The sequence below is a fragment of the Artibeus jamaicensis genome, unplaced genomic scaffold, assembly GCF_021234435.1.
Source record: "Artibeus jamaicensis isolate MK-2021 breed Jamaican fruit bat unplaced genomic scaffold, CSHL_Jam_final contig_65, whole genome shotgun sequence".
NCBI classification, from domain to species: domain Eukaryota; kingdom Metazoa; phylum Chordata; class Mammalia; order Chiroptera; family Phyllostomidae; genus Artibeus; species Artibeus jamaicensis.
The window spans coordinates 1,441,077-1,462,404 of NW_026521913.1; the positions used below are offsets into that span (position 1 = coordinate 1,441,077).

Consider the following 21,328-nt stretch of genomic DNA (forward strand, 5'->3'; position numbering starts at 1 on the left):
TTTATTTTTATTTATTGTATTTTAATTGTTGTTCAAGTACAGTTTTCTGCTTTTTACTCTCATCCCAGCTCAGGGTTTAATCTCAATTTAAATTATAAGAGTCCAAGCATAGAATGAGTTTGTTTCCCCAAAGTTTTATGGCCCTTTAGCTATCTGACCCCGACTAAAAATAAGCCCTTAGAGTTCTCTGAATGTTATCTATTGTTTGATCATTATATGCCCTGTAGTCCCAATGCAAATTAAGCCCAATAAAAGCCCATTGAGGAACAGGCTCCTGGCCCTTCTCTTTTGAGAGATTGGCCACCTTTCCTTCCCAAGCAGATCACGTCTTGGTAGGCTTATTATCATCCATGGTGGCTGGCGGGTGTGTGTGTGTATGCGTGCTGTGGGTGGAACACCTGCCCCCAAAAGCAGCAATAATGAACTGTTAGCTAACAGGTACTGAGCCCTTACTCCATATCAGGTTTATATCCACTTCACAAATTTTATCATTTCACTGTCTGTTTTACTTGAAATTTATTTATGACTGTTTATTTTTGCTATTTTTTTCTAACTTAGGTTGAAAGCTTTATATATTTTCTTATATTTTTGTCCTTTCAGTAATAAAATCATTTAACATAGTGGATTTCTATCATCAGAATCACGGTTTTCATATAAAATATTGTTTTGTTTCTAACATAAAAAACTACTAGGGCTTAAGGAAAAAAAAAGCTGAATTTGTTATATGCTGTACATACCATTGAAAAAACTTCCTGAATTGCTGCTCATTGATAGGAAAATTTCACGTTTTAGAATGTTACAAAGGAAAATAAATGTTTTATTGTGGCTGTTCATCCAGGATTGAAAGTTAGCAGTCTGAATAGAATGGATCCATAGAACTGTTACATGATTAATTAAAAGAGGTTCCCTTTTCAGAGGCCAAGGTAAATTCTTGAGTTGAATCCTAGAAGTTTTTGGCCTGATGAGGTCATTAAAGTCCATGGTTCTTTAACAGATTTAGCTGAGGGGAGACAGAATTCAGTTTTATTATCTTCTAAGTAAGTGTTGCTGTAAATGAAATACTTTCCATCTACTGTCCCTCTTTTTGGTCCTTTCTTTTCTTAAAATGATGGTGTGACCACAAAAATAGCACAATTATCAGGTTTCAGTTCTACAGCTCCACACTGTTTTCAGTATCATTCTCACTGGATTTCTTTGTTGTTGTATTTTTATCAGTCACTTCAATTTCCTTTTGATATAGAATCACCTGTGGTTTCAACTGATAGGCTGGTAGTTCTGTCGAAGTATTTAATATTCTGGTAACAATACACAAGACAGTAGCATCAATTAGGAATAAGGATAAAAATAGCCTAACTAACATTTGTAGAGGATCCTTCAGCCAACCTCCTATTTGGCCAAATCACATCATGTAAAAAAAAATTGACAGTTGTGTTTTTCCTACCTGAGATAATCAATTGGCTTGTTCTTGAACTTCATCATTCATGAGTATTTATCTAAATACAAACAAAAGTAAAAGCCAACAAACAAATGCCAGATTGTTTGATCCATAAATATCTCAAGGCAATTCCTTGTCCAGCATCTTTGCAGCAAATGATTTAAAGCTGTTCTGTTGAGTTTGTATAGTAGACACTGATTTCATGGTTATAATTTCCATCAAAGGGACATGTGTCACATGTATCTTACCCAATGCAAACACTCAAAACCTAGGGAGAAACCTGGATACAAACCAATGGAAACCAGTTATCTCCAATGCCTTCTGGTAAGTCTGTACTTCAACAGTCACACTGATGAGAGATGATTAAGTCATTTGAGATCTCAGCAAGTATAGTCATATTAAACCAAATAATGACATAAAAACATTCCTCAGGGGTAGAATTCTTACTGTCTCCAAAACCAGCATTGTGTGGTGATCGCACCTTGGCATGACTATCTCAAGCCAGGAGGGGTACAACCAGAGTAAATTTGGTATATTCTATAAATGTATTTATCAGATAGCAGGAAGTCAGTATCACAAAATATGCCTAAGATTAGAATTTAAAGGTGTAATTAATTCAACCTGGACATTAAATATTATGTGTTATTAGTTATGTCCTATAATTTAACATCAACACAATTATGTATAACAAGGTTTTATGCAAAAGCTAAAACACTGTATAGCTGAAATATTCATGTTGTATTTTTAAGGAAGAGTAATACAAACTGCATAACTTTAAAACTTTTAATCCATTAAATAAACTTATTTATCTTAAACTGTTATTAAATATCTTATTGTATTTACCTGTGAGGTATATTTTTTGTGATTAAAAAACATAAATTAACTTTTTAAATGGATAAATCTTATCACAATACCTGATGATTTTTAAAATAAAATATCCTAATAAAAAGTACCTACCTCACTGGTATTCCAGAGAAAGTATGACAAATCCAATACTTACTTACAGTTCCTTATGCAGCTATGACCTTAATAATCTTTCCACTTAACTTTATTGAGGCAACATTAGTATACAGAAAACTGCATATAATTAATGAATACAATTTGGTGAGTTTGGACATATGTACACACTTATACTATCACCACAACTAGGTAATAAATACATTGATCATCTCCAAAAGCTTCCCTGTGTCCTGTGTGTGATTGTATGTAACATGAGACTTACCCTCTTGTCAAATTTTTAAATATGTAATACCTTATTGTTGACTATAAGCTCTATATTATTTGGCAGATCTCTGGAACTTACTCATTTTATATAACTGTAATTTTATACCCATTGAACAACTCCCATATTGCCCTTCCCCAGCATCTGGTAACCATCATTCTATTGTCTACCACTGTATTTTTGACTATTTTAGATGCCTCAGATAAGAGAATCCATATAGTATTTGTCCTTCTGGGACTGGGACTGATTTATTTCACATAGCATAATGTTTTCTTGGTTCATCCGTGTTGAGAGGAGTTTTGGTTTGGAAAAATGGAATTCCTGCTCCTAGGTAAAGAAAAGGCAATGAATGTATGATTTGGTTAAGGTGCTATTTCAGAACTCAGAACTAACGAGGGAAGCCCAGAATCTGGCATAAAGGACCTTCTGAAGAGAAACCCCTAAAACCAGTGGAAAAGTGGATAAGTAGAGGAAGGGAGGCACAGATTAGCAAGATAGCACAGTAAGTCTACTCCTTGTTGGGTGGATAAAAATCTCCCCCACTTGAAACAAGAATATCTAGGAAGAGAATTCAGCCTGAAGAACAGGTCTGAAATGTAGACACACACACACACACACACACACACACACACACACCCTATTCTCAACTGTACCAACCCCCCACCCCAAGACTCTCCTAAGGGGGCGGGGGCAGGGCACATAAAAAAGGACATTGTTGTCAAGTCCACTCCAAAGGTAAAGGTCAGCGCTGCCTGGCAGCTGCTCCACCATTTGCCTTTTCTGCAGTTAAGGTGCTCAGTGGCTCAGATTTTAAGTTCTAAGGGAAGCCATTGTTACCTAGTGAGGCCAGCCTCCTGCAGTAAGCCAACATCACCTCTTTGCCTAGGTTCTTCTGTGCAGGACTCCATAGCCCCCACAGCTTCCACATTTCCTAAAATACACAGTCATATTCCTAAAGGCCATAAAAGCCTTCTGTACCAAACACAGCTCTCCTCACTCTGTTGCCAGTTTTGGTCATGGCTCAAAGTAAGGGAGCAAGGAGGCTGCCCCAAAGAAGGGAAGGACAATATCTAGATCCTACTGCTTAGATTATAAAACCATTAGCTTGACCAACCTGGAGAGGACGAGCACTTGCCAATGATCATATAACCAACTGGGACCAAATGTCCTAAGCTAAATGGTCTCTATCGAACCAGCATAATTTGTCTAGTCTAGGCCCTGGTCTGGTTATTATGGGGTTTACAAGCAAAAATAGAGTTCCTAACCTATTTTTCTTAAAAGATTTTTATTTATTTATTTTTAGAGAAAGGGGAAGAAAGAGAAACATCAAAGTAAGAGAGAAACATTAATTGGTTGCCTCTCTTATGTTCCCCCATGGAAAACAAACCCACAACCCAAGCATGTGCCCTGATAGTGAATGGAACTGGCGAACTTTCCCTTCACAGGACAGAACCACACTGGTCAGGGCTAAAGATGCTTTAAATACAGGAAAATTACATACAAAGATAGAACACATGGTCATAGTCTTTCTCAGTTTTAGGAATTTTGAGTTAGTTGACCTACTATATTTTGCTGTGTATAATGCTCACTATTTTGCCTAAATTTTTGTGCAAAAAATAAGGATGCCCAGTATATATGGGTAGTGCTACTAATTCCATATATGTGTATATATATATCTATACACACACACACACACACACACACACACACACACACATATATAAATGTTTTTTAATTCTTTTATTTATGCTTATGCATTTAAAGTGTAACTCTAGAGGCCAAGATGGAGGTATAGGTAGATACACTGTGCCTCCTTCCACAACCAAAAGAAGGATAACAACAAATTAAAAAAAAAACTGAATTGACAGAAAAATCAAACTATATGGAAGTCTGACAACCAAAGAGTTAAAGAAGAAACATTCATACAGACCAGCAGGAGGGATGAAGATGGGCAGCTGGGCAGAAAGGACTCAGCAAGGAGGCAGCTGGAGGACTGGGGCAAGCAAGGCAGTAGCTGGCAGCATGGGCAGTCCCACATTTGAGTATAGATAAACTGGGAGGAACAACTGGGTAAACACTGAGACAGACTGTGCAACCCAGGGTTCCAGTGCAGTGAAATACAGCCTCAAAACTTGTGCCTGAAAAAACCTGTGGGGGTTGTGGTGGCAGAAGAAACTCTCAGCCTCACAGGAGGCTTCTTTGGAGAGACCACAGAGTCCTATAAAGTATACAAACCTACTCTCCTGGGAATCAGCACCAGAAGGGCCCAATTTGCTTGTGGATAGTGGAGGACGTGACTGAAAGCCGGCAGAGAGTGGTGCAAGCAGCACTATTCCCTCTCAGACCCCTCTCCCACATACTGCACCACAGTACAGTGACCATGGCTTGACCTGCCCTGGTGAATACCTAAGGCTCCACCCCTTACTACATAACAGGAGCACCTAGGGGGGAAAAAAGGCCCAAATGAAAAAACAGATCAAACTCCAGAAAAAATACAACTAAGTGCTCAAGAGATAGCCAACCTGTCACCACACAGTTCAAAACACTGGTACTCAGGATGCTCACAGAAATGGTTGAGTAAGGTCCCAAAATAGAAGAAAAGGTGAAGGCTATGAAAAGTGAAATAAAAATGTGCAGGGAACCAACAGTGACAGGAAGGAAACCAGGACTCAATTCAATGGTTTGGGCCAGAAGAAAGAAATAAACATTCGACCAGAACAGAATAAAGAAACAAGAATTCAAAAAAATTAGGAGAGGCTTAGGAACCTCGTAAAGAACCTCCAGGGCAAACTTTAAACGTTCAAATATCTGAATCATAGGGGTGCCAGAAGGAGAAGAGGAGGACCAAGAAATTAAAAACTTATTTGAACATATATGACGGAGAACTTCCCCAATCTGGCAAAGGAAATAGACTTCCAGGAAGCTCAGAGAGTCCCAAAGAAGTTGGACCCAAGGAAGCACACTCCAAGGCACATCAATTAAATTACTCAAGATGAAAGATAAGGAGAGAATCCTAAAAGCAGCAAGAGAAAAGGAGACAGTTACTTACAAAGGAGTTCCCATAAGGCTGTCAGCTGTTTTCTCAAAAGAAACCTTGCAGGCAAGAAGGGGCTGGAAAGAAGTATTCCAAGTCATGAAAGGCAAAGACCTTCACCCAAGATTACTCTATCTGGCAAAGCTATCATTTAGAATAGAAGGGCATATAAAGTGCTTCCCAGGTAGGGTCACGTTAAAGAGGTTCATCATTACTAAGCCATTGGGAAAGCCATTTCACATGAAATGTGAAAGGGACTTTTCTTAAAAAAAAAAAAGAAGAAGATAAAAAATAGGAACAGTAAAATGACAATAAACTCAGAACTATCAACAACTGAATCTAAACAACAACAACAAAAAACAAACTAAGCAAACAACTTGAACAGGAACAGAATCACAGAAATGGAGATCACATGGAGGGTTATCAGCAGGGAAGGGGAGGGTGGGAAGCGGGGAAAAGGTACAGGGAATAAGTAGCATAAATAGTAGGTAGCATATAGATAAGGGGAGGTTAAGAACAGTATAGAAAATGTAGAAGCCAAAGAACTCATATGTATGACCCATGGACATGAACTAAGTGTGGGGGTAAGGCAGGTGGGAGGGGGTGTGCAAGAAGGGGAATAGAGGGGGAAAGTGGGACAACTGTAATAGCATAATCCATAAAATACAATAAAAAATGTAACTCTAGAAAGCAATAACAATACCCATATGGTCAAAAATAGATGCTAAAATTCTTTTATGATATGAAAAACAAGTATTTAAATATGAATAAATAATTTAATTTAAAAATTAAAACAAAAGATTTTTTTAAATGAAATTCTGAGCCAAAAACATGGGTGCACATTATACATGGGAGTGCATTATACACAGCAAGATATAACTGTATTAGCTTCAAGGATCTGAGTCCCTGAATGGATTAAATCTTTGCTACCTAGTGTGTTCTGAGTATAAGCTTAGTTGACATCATCTGGAAGCTTGTTAGAAATGTTGATGCTTGGGCTCCATCCCAGGCATGCTGATTCAGAATCTGTATGTTTTCAAGATCCCAGATAATATGCACGGATTTCACTAACAGCAACAACTAATCAACAACTAAGCTTCTGATTTTCTAAAGCAGGTTTTTCCTCTACATTATCACACGTCACTTTCCTTTCTTGGGGTGAAAGCAGCTTTGTTATGAATAATGAATGCCAGGGCCCTCCCAAAAACTCACAGTCTCTTGGAGGTGGTGTTCAGGCACTGTATTTTTAAAAGCTTCCAGTATACAGCTGCTGTGTTTCTTGTTGATCTCTGGTTTGGCTTTGCTTCTTTTTCTTCAGAGTAATTAGTGAATCCACTGCCATGAGGGCAAAGACAAGACCCTCATAAATATCGTTATCATTGGCCATGTGAACTCTGGCAAGTCCACTACCACTGGGCATCTTATCTACAAGTATGGGGTTATTAATAAGAGAACCATGAAGAAGTTCAAGAAGGAGGCAGTAGATATGGGCCAGGCCTTCTTAAAGTATGGGTGCTGGACAAACAAGGCAGAGAGAGAGTGTGGTATCACCATGGACATCTCCCTGTGGAAATTTGAGACCAGCAAATACTTCACCATCATCAATACAATCTTCACTGTGAAAAGTTTTTAATTACATTTAAAAAATTAAAACAAAAATAAATAAAGGCTTTCAGGTGTAGCCAGGGTCAGAGGAATCTCAAGAAGTCGCCATAGGATAGAGATCAGGGAAGGTTTCACGAAAGAGAGCTGGGAATTTGGTCTTGAAGGATTGATAGGGTTTAGAAGAGTCAGGGAAGCAAGCAAGGTATTCCGGATGGGGTGTGGAGTGGGGTAGAGTGGGGTGTAAAGAATTATAGGGAAGGAGGAGATGGAAAAAGAGGCAAGAAGGAATATTTTTAGAAAGCAGGCAATCTAGATTTCTATGTGGAAAGTCTTAATTATTAAATGCTGAGAACTTTCAGATATGAAACGCAAAGCTGGCTAAGCCAACATCTGTATGCCACATGTGTATAGCTATATGACATCCTCACTTCCGTGCATATAAGCACGGAAAATCAGCCAATGCAACACCATTTGCTACTGAAAACCGTCGTCATAGTGGCTCAGACCCGGAGACTGGCTTTTCTCCAACTTTTCTCATCCATTGTCCTCACTAGAGCTCAGCTAGGCCCTTATCTTGGAAGTCTCCCTTGGTCTCCATTACCAGGACCCTGAGACCCCTGCATTTCACATACAATACAGCACGCATCACTGGACACTTAAACACAGACGATTCTGCGCTGTTACTCTGAACCCCTGTGGGTCAACAGCTAATTTTTAGGCAAATGACTGAGTCAGCTCGAGCTGTGAGAGGTCGTGAGACGGTTCTAAGTAAAATGAGACACTCATCCATGGCCAGGGCTGAATTGAATTCACTACAAACAAGGCAGCGTGGGGGCAAGAGGGAATGGATTCATCCTGAGAGTTAAGAAACTTCAGAAAAAAATTCTTCCTGGTTCTCTGGGACACGTAGACATTTTCTTGGTCCTAGAGAAAAGGTAGGTTTCAGAAAACCTACCTAAATAAGGTAAATAGAAGTGAGAGGATGCCCTCCCACAATGAAATGGGGCTTGCTCTCCAGCTCCCCGGTTGAGGTGTCTGGGATGGCACCAGCGCAGCCCTGTTTTCAACCAGAGCTCTCCCCAAAGACCCAGACGGCCAAGTCGACAACGGGTTCAGCCCGTTCCTATTCGCCAGGAGAGAAGTAAGTTTCCTCACAATTTCGCGGGCTCCAACAGAAGAAAAAAGTCTTAGGGTACCCACAATGGAGTGTTCCGGTTGAGGATATGTGCTCAGACTCCGGGTCTAATTTGCTGGGTTGAACCCCCTCTCCCAGCTTTGTCCTCGCCATGGGTTTATTGGAGTTAAAAAGATACCTGAATTGGACGAGACCACATATGTGCGGCGCTCAAGGGATACCAGACACAGCTCTGTAACCTGCAGCAGGGCCTGGGAAAATTCACTGCCGAACTACCACCGACCAATCCCCAATCGAAAAGCAGCCTCCCTTCTACGTCATTTCTGCGTGCCGGGCGTCAGCCCGCGACGGTAGCGGAAGTCGTTTCAGCCGGACGGGGGAGTGTGGTCTTTAGAGCGAAGGGGTTAGCCGTTGCAGGCACGACGGAAAGCTGTACGCATGGCCCCGTACATGTTTTGTGAACGCGATTTTAAGAAAAAAGAGGGGAAATCCAGATGCCACAGTGGTCATTGTACTGTGGCTGAACCAAGTTGTCTAGAAACGGTTCCCTCAAAGGCTATAGGGAGCCGCTGGCTCTCCGCGCCCCTCTGGTTGCGCCAAGCATCCTGGGAAGTGTGGTCCTCGCGTTATACCGCGGATTTTGGGTAGTGTAGTCTCGCTGCGCTGCTGGAGTAGCTAGGTCTCCAGCTGGTGGCTGGATTGACCCCTTGTTCTTTGGTGGCGCTGGTGAGTGAGGCTTTCGGGGCACCTTTACCTCAGCCGTGCCCCTGCTCAGCTAGGTAGGTCTAAAAGGCTTGTCTGTGGGCTGGGTGTGAGGATGGTGCAGATGGCGGGGTGAGGAGGTAGTGGTGGGGACGCGCTGTAGTGGCTGAGGCCGCGCTCTACCGGATGTTTTATTTGGGGGTCTGGGCGCGTATATCCAACCTGGGTGAAGCTCATCCTTGAAGCCCAGTGGTGGTGGGTGCTGGGCTTTGGCATTTCATGCTAGGGTTCCTGTGTGTTGGGACATGTTCAGCCTTGGCCGAAATAGCGATGTCGGGAGAGGAGGGGGTCTCTTAATGTCACAAGTCCCGGGGTTTTGAGGAACTAAGTAGGCAACCTCCCCGTTATCTTCATGTGGTGGAGTGAGGCCTTCCACTGGGGTTTTGCTGGGCAGCACCACTACCCCTCTGCTTTGCTGAGACGGGGTGAGGCGTTGGCAGGCTTGGTCAAACATCCCTGGCTTGGACCATGTATTGTAATGGCCATTTCGGCACGATATCAGGATCTCAATTTGGCAGGTTGTCCCCCTGGGTTCGGGACTTGAAGGAAGAAGTGGGGCTGGGGCCCCCTGGGCAAGTTTTCCAAAGATCCGGAGGACTGTCACTCACCGCAGGAATCATGGATTCCCACATCTCACTGTGGCTGGGCTTTGGGATTTTAAGTTTCATTTTAACTTTTTATTACAGAGAAATTTAAGACAGAAGTAGATAGAACTCCATAGACCCATTACCCAGATTCAATGCTTATCACCTTGTGACCACTCCTGATTTCATTTCAAATTGATACACTGAGGACCTTACAACCCATAGTGATTTCTTATCACTGCCCTGTTGAAGACCATGACCTCCACAGCCAAATTTCATCCAGGCTCTGCCACTTTATAGCTGTGTCTCCTTGGTCAAGAGACTGACCTTAATGTGCCTCAATTTTCTTATCTCTGAAATGAAGATAATAAATCATACTTCACTGGGTTGTGAGGATAGAATGAGGTAAAACTTGTACAGTGCCTGAAACAGTCTCATGTACTAAGTGCCAGATAGGTATTAACTTACTTGTTAAGAGCAGTGGTGAGAGGATCAGCTCAGGGTCAGTGTCAGTAGCATGTCTGGTTAGGCAGTGTTCACAGCCCACATACCAGCTCTGTTCCCAGCAAGCTGCCCACAGTCTTTTCTAATGTGACAAGTCCATTCCTAACGCTTTTAAGGAAGAGGAAGCCCTATCCTGAGAGTTTCCAGAGACTCTCTTGAAGCTTTTGGTTCTTGTTCTGCCCCACTACAGCTCCTGCCTACCTAGAGAGGATTGTGTAGTGGGCAAAGGGAGAACTCCTGGGCTCCTGACAGCTCAGCTTCAGGTAGGTTCCTACTTATCTTTTGCATGCTGAACTGCTGGTGGGTATCCTTTGCTCAACTTTGAAATCTTGTAGCCTATTGTATCCCATCCAGTGATCAGAGCCTCAGCTGGTTTCCCCAGGAAACAAGGCCTTTTTGTAAGGGTGATGATTTTCATAGGGACTTTTCTCCAGACCTGGTGTCCTCATTCATAACCTCTTTGTCCTTGCTTCAGCATTTCTTCTTTCAGCATTTGTTCAGACTGCTCACTTGCAGGGCTTGTCTTCTTGTGAAGTATCAATATTCTGTTCTTTTTTCCATCCAGTGCCCCAGCAAATTGTCATATCATTTTACCTTAAAATACTTTAGGAGGCATCTCTAAAACTTAAGGACTTATTTTAACACAATCACAATTTTATTGTTACACCCAACAAAATTAATATTTCTTACCCCATTTGTTTGTTTGTTTGTTTGTTTGTTTGTTTTTGTCAGTCAGAACAGCCCTTCTCAGAGGTACAAGAGGAAGACATATCTGGAATTTAGCATGGTGGTTTTCTCTGTCTCTGCGTCTCTTTCCTCCCATTTCTTCTGATCTAGCTGATCTAGATTGATAGCTATAACTGCTATTAGTGGTGCAAGCTGGGCCTCTTGAATTTTCCTTGCCTCTTTTTTCCAAATCTACCTCCCATTTGTTTGGCTGTTGTGTCCTCTCAATTCCACCTAAGTGATACCTCTACATTCCTCCTCTTCCCCATTGTCTCCACTCCTGTACAGTCTAGCTTCCTGTTTCCTTTTTCCCTTCTTGTCCCTTTTTCTCTCACCTGTTGAGTTGGGCTCCTAAAGTATAAATACAATTATGCATGCTTAATGATAGGGATATGTCCTAAGAAATATGTTGTTGGGTGATTTTGTCATTGTGTGAATATTATACAGTATGCTTACACAAATCTAGATTGTATAAACCTACTACACACCTAGGCTGTATGGCATATCCTATTTCTTCTAGGCTATAAACCTCTACAGCAAGTTACTGTACTGAATACTGCAGGTAATTGTAACATAATAATATTTGTGTATATGAATATTCTAAACTTGGAGAATTTATAATTTATATTGTAAATATTGTAAAATATAAATTTATATTGTAAAATATTTATATTGTAAAAAGTTATTATATTGTTACTGAAAATACAGTAACAATATAATAAAAAAGATAAAAAATGGTGCACCTGTATCGGGCACTTACCATAAACAGATTTTACAGGACTGGAAGTTGCTCTGGGTGAGTCAGTGAGTGGTAACTAAATGTGAAGTCCTAGGGCATTACTGTCCACTGTTGTAGACTTTACAAATAATGTACACTTAGACTACACTAAATTTATACAACATGAGAGTAAGTCAAGCACAAGAGAAAATGATGCAATCAAGAAATTCAGTAAGCATGAGAGGTATGAATGAGGCTGCTGCTACCATAACATGGCATACTGTCTCACAGCAAACTTTTTTTAACGTAAGTAGAAAGAGGTACATATACTCTCAAACAACAATAAAAGTATAGAAATATATAAACTAGTAATAGTCATTTATTATCATTATCAAGTACTTGTACCATACATAATTGTATGTGCTACACTTTTATATTACAGGCAATACAATAGGTTTGTTTTCACCAGCATTACCATAAATACATGAGCAATGCATTGTGCTATGACAGTGTTGCTAGACAATAGGAATTTTTCAGCTCCATTATAATCTAATGGGACCACCAACGTATATGTGGTCTGTTGTTGACTGAAATGTCTGCAGTACATGATGTACTAACTTGCCATTTATCCTGCTAGAAAGAGACCTAATACTTTCTTCAGCTTCTGTTCAAACTGCAAAGTCAGACTGCCCGGATTCAAATCACAGCTTTACCATACTCTAGCTGTGCAGTCATGAGCATGTTATTTTACCTCTGAGCCTTCTTTTCCTTACCTGTAAAATAGGGGTTATCAGTGATGTCTACCTCACAGGGATGTTGGTTGTGATAACACTTGGGGATTATCAGTGGGTCCACTTCATAAGGATTTTGGTTGTGGTAACATTTGTGATGAGGTTAAAGTGTCTGGTACGAGCAATTCCACTGCTGGAATTATATCCTAAGAATCCTAAAACATCAATATCAAACACCTATGCACCACAATGTTCATAGCAGCACAATTTACAATAGCCAAGAGTTGGAAGCAACCTAGGTGCCCATCAGTAAATGAATGGATCCAAAAATTGTGGTACATATACACAATGGAATTCTATGCTGCAGAGAGAAAGAAGGAGCTACTACCTTTTGCAACAGCATGGATGGAACTGGAAAGCATTATGCTGAGTGAAATAGGCCAGGTGCTGAAAGACAAATACCATATGATCTCACCTTTAACAGGAAGCTAAACAACAAAACAAACAAGCAAGCAGAAAAAAAAAAAAACGAAGACACTGAAATAGAGAACAAGGGGACAGTGACCAGAGGGAAGAAGGAAGGGAAGTTAAGGGGAAAAAGGGGGAGGGATTTGGAGGAACAAATAGGAAGGACACAGGGACGAGAACTAAGGGGGGTAGAAATGGGAGGGAGGTGGGGAGCAAGGGGGGGGGGAGGCTGGGATGGGAGAAATAGACAAACAACTGTACTTGAAAAATAACTAATTAAAATTAATTAAAAATAAAAAAAATAAAGTGTCTGGTACGTAGGAAATACTAAATAATTGTTAGTTAGGGTTATTATTATTGCTTCCAACTTCTCCAAGTCACCTTTTCAGTCTCCTGCCCTATACCCAGTCTTGTCAGATCTTGTTTTACAGCTGCATGAAAATATATTCCATGGTATGCTTTTATTTTTCCATGCCTCTGCTTCAGCATAAACTCTTGCTGATTGAGCATCAGTGTGATCCCACTGTAGAACATTCCTGGATTTCCCTAGGTAGTATTCCCAGTCTCTCTGTCAGCAGCAGAACACTTGATGCATCAGGACTCCATGGCTCTCAAGCTGCACCATTACTGTCTGACTATCCTACTGAACTATGAGGTGGTTCTCTGCGGGTTGGGCACCTCATCTTGTTCCTTTTGGGCCATTAATACAATACCTGGGACCTGAATCGAATAACTGGGTAATACAGTGTGAAGACATGAGTTAAATTTGCTGGTTGGGAGGGAAGTTCACATGGGGAGTCTGACTGGTAAAGTGTACACTTGGCATTATTGGAGTGAGCCCTAAATCACAAGTTAGTGTGAACTTGATGTAAGGGGAGAAAAGATCCACTCAAGGGTTTTCAGGACAGCAGTAACCATAACTTGCCCCTCCAACTCTTGCCTTGTGTCTTTCCTTCCTGTTAGAGCTAAACTCTTTGAAAGAATTGTCTATACTTGCTGTCTCTATTTCTGTCCTTCTACTGTCTTTTAAATATTGCAGTGAGACTCTTTTAGCTCACCCACTAAAACATACTCTTGTCGAGGTCACCAATGCTTTCCCTGTGACTAGATGCCAGAGTCAGTTTTTAGTGACATTTTATGTAGTCAAATACTTCCTCTTTTTTAAAGTACCTTTCACATAGTTGCTCCTGGTTTCCAGCTTTTTCTGCCTCGTAGTTTGTTTCTCCTCTGTCTCCATGAGCTTCTCTTCTCTCAAATCCTCACCGTGAAAGGTCCTGTTTATTTCTTAGATCTCTCATCTTCTCCAGCTATACTCTGTCCTTGGGGTCTCTATTCATGTCAAGGCCTTAAATGCCATCTCTCTGAGGTTCAGTCTAGACCTCTCTACCTTCAGCCCCAAATTCTAGTTTCTTATTGTCTACTTTACATTTCTGCTTGGATATCTCATGGACACCTAATGTCTCCAACAACAAACTGATCACCTCCCCCAAGCTTGCTCCACCCTAGTGGAGTATAGACAGTTCTTTCAAGGAGTTTAGCTCTAAAAGGGAGCAGAGACATGGCAACTCCTTCCTTCAGATTGCTCAGTCTCAAAACCTTGGAGTTATACTTGACTTCTTTCTTGCTCTTACCCTCTACCCCAATAAGCTAATCTGGAATCTGGACTCTTCACAGTCCCCAACCTCTGCTGTTTCTACCACAGTCAAGGCCACCATCTTACCTGGTTGTTTATAGCCTTTGAGTGGTCTCTGCTTATTCCCTGGGCCCCCAAGATATTAATCAATACAGCAACTGCAGGAATCTTTAAAGTGTCAGTAAAATCACGTAATGCTCAAAATGTTCCAGTGGCTTCTTTTCTCAATCAAAGTCAAAACCAGTATCTTACAATATTAGATAATATCTCCCCCCACATTTACCCTTGAACCTCATCTTTACCAATTTGTCTTAGATACAACACAGCAGCTTAGTGAACTGTCTCTCTATCTTGACCATGCCAGGCTGACTCTTGCATCAGGGCATTTCTCTTGGCTGTTCTCTTGTCTGCATTGCTCTTTTTCCAAAGTTACTCATTTGGCTCATTTCCTCACATCTTTCAGAATTTTACTCAATCACCTCCTCAGTGAGGCATTCCCTAAATACTATTTAAAATCCCCCAAACCTACTCAATTTCTCTTACTTCTTTTATTGTCTTGCTTCTATATTTCTCTTCATCTCACTCATCACTAACAGATGTATTTTACTTATTAATATGTCCATCTTCCTCTTTCTTGACTTTAATGTCAATATCAATGAGGACAGAAGTTTTTATCTTTGTTAACCTCTGAATCCTATCTAAAATGGAGCCTAGAGGCTTCTAGTCAAAGATGGTGGTATGGGTAAATGTGGTACTTGCCTCCTCCAACAACAACATCAAAATTACTACTAAACTATAGAACAAGTATCATTCAGAACTGCCTGAAATCTGCTGAATGGAAGCCTTACAACTAGGAAATTGAAGAAGGCACACTGAGACTGGTAGGAGGGGTGGAGATTCGGAACAGGCTGGTCCCACACCCACGTGTGGTGGATAAAAATCAGGACGCATATCTCTACTGCAGAGGTCCCTCCTATGGACAGGGGCCCCAGCTCCACATCAGGTCCCACAGCCCAGGGTACCAGTGCCAGGAAGAGAAGTCCTCATAACTTCTGGCTATAAAAACCATCGAGGATTGAGGCTGAAAGAGACAGAGTCTTCTGGAATCCCAGGCAGTTCCTGGCAGTTCCTCTTAAAGGGCTTGGGTATGGACTTACTCAGACTCACTCCATCTGAGCTCCAGTGCTGGGGCAGAAGCTCAGAAGGCACACAAGGCATACGAATAATCTGGTATCAGACCAAGAGCTGGGAGGGACAGCTTTCTCCCAGAGAGAAGTACTGGCAGAGGCTATTGTTCCTTTGATGAGCCCTCCCCTGTTGGAAGGCAGGCAGGTGCTGTATCCGAGACTTCATCAACCTGGCTCACACTGTTTGCCCCAATCTGGTGATTCCCTGAGGCCCTATTCACCCAACTTTTAGGCCCACCCAAGCTGTTTCGAGTGGCTTTTCCATATGAATGGCCTGTCTTGACTCATGCTGTAGTGTTTCCTAAAATCTTTCAAGCAGCACCTTGCCTCAGTGTGCCCCGTACCATTCATTAAATGACCCTAGGCCTGGCACTAGCAACGGTGGGCCTTGGTTTATAGGCTTGGCCTCGCTTGGGCACCTCCAAGACCAGCACAAGTAGCAACCATCTGCAGATCACCTTGTAGCTCATGCCAGGTGGACCCAGGCAGAACACAAACAGTGGCCTGCACCTCCCTGGAGGCCCCAGAGCTAGAACACCCAGTGTGGACAGCTTCAGACCAGGTTGAAAGACCACCACCCAAGCATTACATAAGCAAATACTCAAGGGGCAGACTTGGCACTAGAGCCCCAATGAAGTAAGTCCTGCTCTGTGGGATAGGCCCCTGCACAGCTGATCTTCCATGGTGGTTGAAGGTCTTTGGTTGGTGGTCACAGCCAGTTTTTGCAGCCAACTGGCTTGGGGATAAGTCCTTCCCAATGTTGTCCAAAGGCAATTAAGGCTCACCTATAAGAGGAGGGTACACAGCCCACACAGAGGTGCACCTCAAGTGCCCAGCTTGGGTGATTGAGGAAGCTGTGCCACTGGACCCTAGAGAATATTTACTACCTAAAGACACTCTACCAAGCCCATGAAACATAGCAGCTCTACCTAATAACATGGAAGCAAATACAGGTGGGTTGCCAAAATGAGGAGACAAGGAAACATGTCCAAATGAAAGAACAGAACAAAACTGCAGAAAAAGAACTAAACAATGGAGACAAGCAATCTACTAGATGCAATGTTCAAAACAATGGTAATAAAGATGCTCAATGAATTTAGGAGAAGAGTTGATAAACTTAGTGAAGACTTCAACAAAGAGAAAACAAAGAAGTCGAACCAGACAACGTATGAAGGAACCAGTCAGAATTGAAGAATACATTAACTGAAATGAAGAATATGTTACAGGGAATCAACAGTTGAGTAGATGAAACAGAGGATCAGATCAGAGATTGGGAAGATAAGGAATCAGAAAAGACCCTATTAGAATAGCAAAAAGAAAAAAGAATCCAAAAAATGAAGTATAAGGAACCTCTGGGGCAACCTCAAGCATACCAACATTTGCATCATGGGGGTACTGAAAGGAAGAAAGAGAGAGCAAGGAATTGAAAACCTACTTGAAAAAATAATGATGGAATCTTCCCAGACCTGGTGAAGGAAATACATATACAAGTCCAAGAAGCACAGAGAGAAGCACATACAAAGACACATCGTGATTAAAATGCCAAAAATTAAAGACAAAGAATTTTAAAAGCAGCAATAAAAATACAGTTTTATCTACAATGGAGCTCCCAAGATTGTCAGCTGTTTCTCAACAGAAACTGTACCAGAAGAGATTGGCAAGAAATATTCAAAGTAATGAAAAGCAGGGACCTATAGCCAAGATGACGCTACCCAACAGAGTTATCATTTAGAATTGAAGAACAGATAAAGAGCTTCCCAGATAAGAAAAAACTAAACCACCAAACAAGTATTTGAAATGTTACAGAGTTTCTTGAAGGAGGAGGATAGGGAAGAGAAGGAGGTCAAAAATAAGAACAACAAAATGGCAATAAATACATATCTATCAACAGTTGAATCTGAAAAGCAAAATGAAGCAGAACAGAAACACTCATAGATATGGAGAACATTTTGATAGTTTCCAGATGGGAGGATGGTTATGGGATTGGTAAAAATATGGAGGGATTATGAAGTAAAAAATTAGTTGTTACAGAATAGTCATGGGGATGTAAAGTACAGCATAGGGAATATAGTCAGTATTATTCTCATAACTGTATGCAGTGTCAGATGAGTATGGGATTTATTGGGATGATCACTTAGTAAGTTATGTTTAATCAATTGTGCATATACCTTAAACTAATGTAACAATGCATGTCACTATAATTTAAAATATTGGGTTGGCCAAAAATCCATATGGGTTTTTCCATAAAATAAAAGACACATTTTTCATTTTCACCAATTACTTTATTGAGTATGTCAGCTATCTCCAATGTGGTATAATGACTGCTCTCAATTAATGTCTTGATTTAATCGCTATTAACTTTAATTGGTATACCCGACCGTGGAACATTATCCAGCAAGAAACTTCACAAACCACTTTTGATACATTCCATCAGTCATAGAACCTTCCCCATACACCACACAAATCTTTTTTTGGGTTTCGGTTGTGCTTTTACTCTTCTTGAAATAATAAAGCATTATATGCTGAAAATATTGTTTATTTTCTTCCATCTTCAATATTAAAGTGGCTACACAAAAATTCACCAATTCTGATAGTTTTTAAAATTTGTTTATTTTCTTCAGACAGCGGGAGAGAAATACCAATGTGTGGTTGCCTCTCATGCGCCCCCCCACCCTCAGCTGGGGATCTGTACCACAACCCAGGCATGTGCCCTAGACTGGGAATTGAACTAGCGACCCTTTGTTTTCCCAGGCTGGCACTGAATCCACTAAGTCACACCAGCCAGGGCTGATAGTTTTTTTTTTTTTTTAAATGCACGCTGATATTACATCTGTCACAATGAAATCTAACAAAATTGTTTCAAAAGAAGTTAGACAACTAAGTGCTACCAGAGCCATCATATGGAAAAAAACTAATGAACTTTGTGAGCAACTGAATTAAAAAAAAAAAGCAGAACAAACTCTGAATTATGTTATTTAGGAGAATGAGATATTGTGCAAGTAATCACCAGTATCTTACTAAACTTGACACTTGCTGTCATTTTGTGATCAATTAGTGTGATAATAACTATCATTTGTTGAGCATTTACTGTAGTCAGGAACTGTGCTAGGTATCTTTTGCAGATCATTCTCATTTTCAGACAAGAAAACTGAGGTTTAGAAAGGTCAAACTGTGCCCAATTTCCTAAAGAATTTAAAGAATCTTCACTCAATGATAGAGAAATGTGAAAAAAGAAGGTGGGTCAAATTTACATCTAGTCACCCATTGTTCTACTAGAAATATTACTATTAGGTATTTAGATAATTAAAAAATGTTTAGTTAAATCTCTCCTAACCAAAGCCATGTCTCTTGCCATTATTTTTGACCAACAGGGAGCTGGCTGTGGAAAGTGGATGTTTTTGCTCTGAAAAATCAAATGCAGTAGATTAAAAGCAAAACAAAAACAAAAAAAGCACCACCACAAAGTTTGTCTTTATCTTCATTTCATTCAAATTGAATGGATGCAATGGGATCTAGACTTTTTTATATTCGTATTCTGCTTTGCTTCTTGGTTCTAGACCAGGATTCCTGGTTCTGTTTGAATTTATTTTCCTCTTAGGTATCATTTGCAAGACTATATGGAAATTAATATAGAGAGTGTATTTCTATTCAGTTAAGCAGTGTGATTGTCCTAATATGACATAAAACAATGCTAGTTTAGCCCTGACCATGTGTCTTGGTTGGAGCAACATTCCATGCACTGAAAGGTTCCCAGCTCCATTTCCAGTTAGGGCATATGCCTGGGTTGCTGCTGTAGTGTCCTGTTGGGGAGCGTTCTGGAGGCAGCTGATGAATGTTTCTTACACTGATGTTTGTTTATCTCTCTTCTCCCCTCTTTCTCTGTCTCTAAAATCAATGGAAACCTGACCTGGAGTTAGGGTTCAAAAATGCTATTTTATTAGTATCATAAAAAAAAACTTTAAAACATGAGTTTCTTTAACATCAGTGTACTTTTTTTTAAGTCTAGAGGGCAGACAATTTACATTAAGTAACTGCTGTAATATTTAAAATGAAAGGTCATTTGAGGGTCTCACTTCTTTTCATCTCTTTCAATATAAGGGCAAAGTTAGATACTTGATTCATGTTTCATTTATGTGTAATAAAGTACATGAAATAAAAATAAAATAGAGCCTATATTACAGTAGGAGCTTAAAAATTGAAACTGACTAATTCAAAACGTGAATATAGAGCTATTCTGGGAGGAATGGATGAGGCCAACTGGGATGTTGGGAGATAGCCCCCAGAGACTCTGTCAGGAGGGACTATTGCTAGCTAATGTGGTGTGAAGGAATTCAGAGAGTTCTCAGAGGCGCACTCAGTTGGCCTTGGTAATTGATATGATATGGCAGGTAGGCCAATAGGCATGGTACCTGATAAGGCATGTGGATAATAGGAAAGGTGTTTCTGTCATTAAGAAACCTGAGAACAGAGCCCTGGCTGGTGTGGCTCAGAGGATTGAGTGCTAACCTGCCAATGAAAGGGTTGCCGATTCCATTCCCAGTCTAGGGCATATGCCTGGATTGTGGGTTATGCCCCCAACAGTGGGCATCCCAGAGGTAACCACACACAGACGTTTCTCTCCCTCCCTCCCTTCCCCTGTCTAAATAAATAAAATCTTTAAGAAAAAAAAAGCAAGCAAGCAAACAGGATAGAGGAGGCACAGTATGCCTGGAAAGATTCTGATTATTGATTGCTGCACAACAAACAACCTCAAAACTTAGTGGTTTATAAGAACCAGCATGTTATAATCTCTCACAATTACTTGGATTTACCAAGATCAGCTGGGTGGTTGTCCTCTGAGTTATAGATCTGGCTTATGGGTGAAAATATAATCTTTGGTTCATAATCTCTTTAAGTTTTGTAAATTTTTAAGTTTTTATAAATCTAGCTGCATTGCTGCTTTGCTTTGAATGATGTTTTTGCCATATATTTTAAAATATGGATGGTAAAGTATATATAACATAAAATTTACTATTTTTAACCATTTTAAGTGTATTGTTTAGTAGCATTAAGTACACTCATGTTTGTACAACCATCTCCACTTTCCATCTCCAGAATTTTAAAAATATTTTTAAACTGAAACTTAGGACTAATTAAACAATAACCCCCATGTTTCCCCTTCCCCTACACTCTCTCCATCATTTTACTTTCTGTCTATATGAGTTTGATTGCTCTAGGTACCTCATAAGTGGGAGAATATAATATTTGTCCTTTTGTGTCAGGTTTAGTTTACTTAGCATAATGTCTTCAAGATTCATCCATAAGTGTGTGTCAGGATTTCTTTTTTTAAGGCTAAAAAAATGCCCTATTGTGTGTGTGTGTAATGTCACATTTTGTTTATCCATTCATTTGTTGATGGATATGTGGGTTGCTTTTAAAATGTTTTAGTTGTGTTTTAATGCTGCTATAAACATGTGTATACAATTATATTTGAATTTCTGCTTTCAGTTCTTTTGAGGATATACCCAGAAGCATGGGTATGGAATTGGTACACCATATGATAATTACATTTTTATTTTTTTAAAAACCACTGTACCATTTTCAA

The 21,328-nt window shown here is 40.3% G+C and overlaps 1 protein-coding gene and 1 long non-coding RNA gene across 3 annotated transcripts in view; one reads left to right on the plus strand and one right to left on the minus strand.

The window, feature by feature from the left end:
- Nucleotides 1-370: 370 nt before the first annotated feature.
- LOC119038527 (uncharacterized) lies at nucleotides 371-8,714 on the minus strand. 2 transcript variants are annotated; one of them, XR_008392595.1, is made up of 4 exons: nucleotides 8,610-8,714; nucleotides 6,904-7,026; nucleotides 1,442-1,715; nucleotides 371-1,295 (listed from the first exon to the last, which is right to left on the minus strand). It is a non-coding gene; the product is annotated as an uncharacterized LOC119038527 (long non-coding RNA). The 2 variants fall into 2 exon arrangements; XR_005080433.2 differs by having other exon boundaries at nucleotides 371-1,715.
- Nucleotides 8,715-9,054: 340 nt separating this feature from the next.
- LOC119038525 (zinc finger protein 133) overlaps nucleotides 9,055-21,328 on the plus strand; it is a 50,176-nt gene continuing 37,902 nt past the window's right edge. Inside the window, exons 1-2 of the mRNA XM_037131054.2 lie at nucleotides 9,055-9,210; nucleotides 10,472-10,544. The gene's annotated coding sequence lies outside the window, so the exon portion shown is untranslated. The remainder of the gene's footprint in view (nucleotides 9,211-10,471; nucleotides 10,545-21,328) is intronic.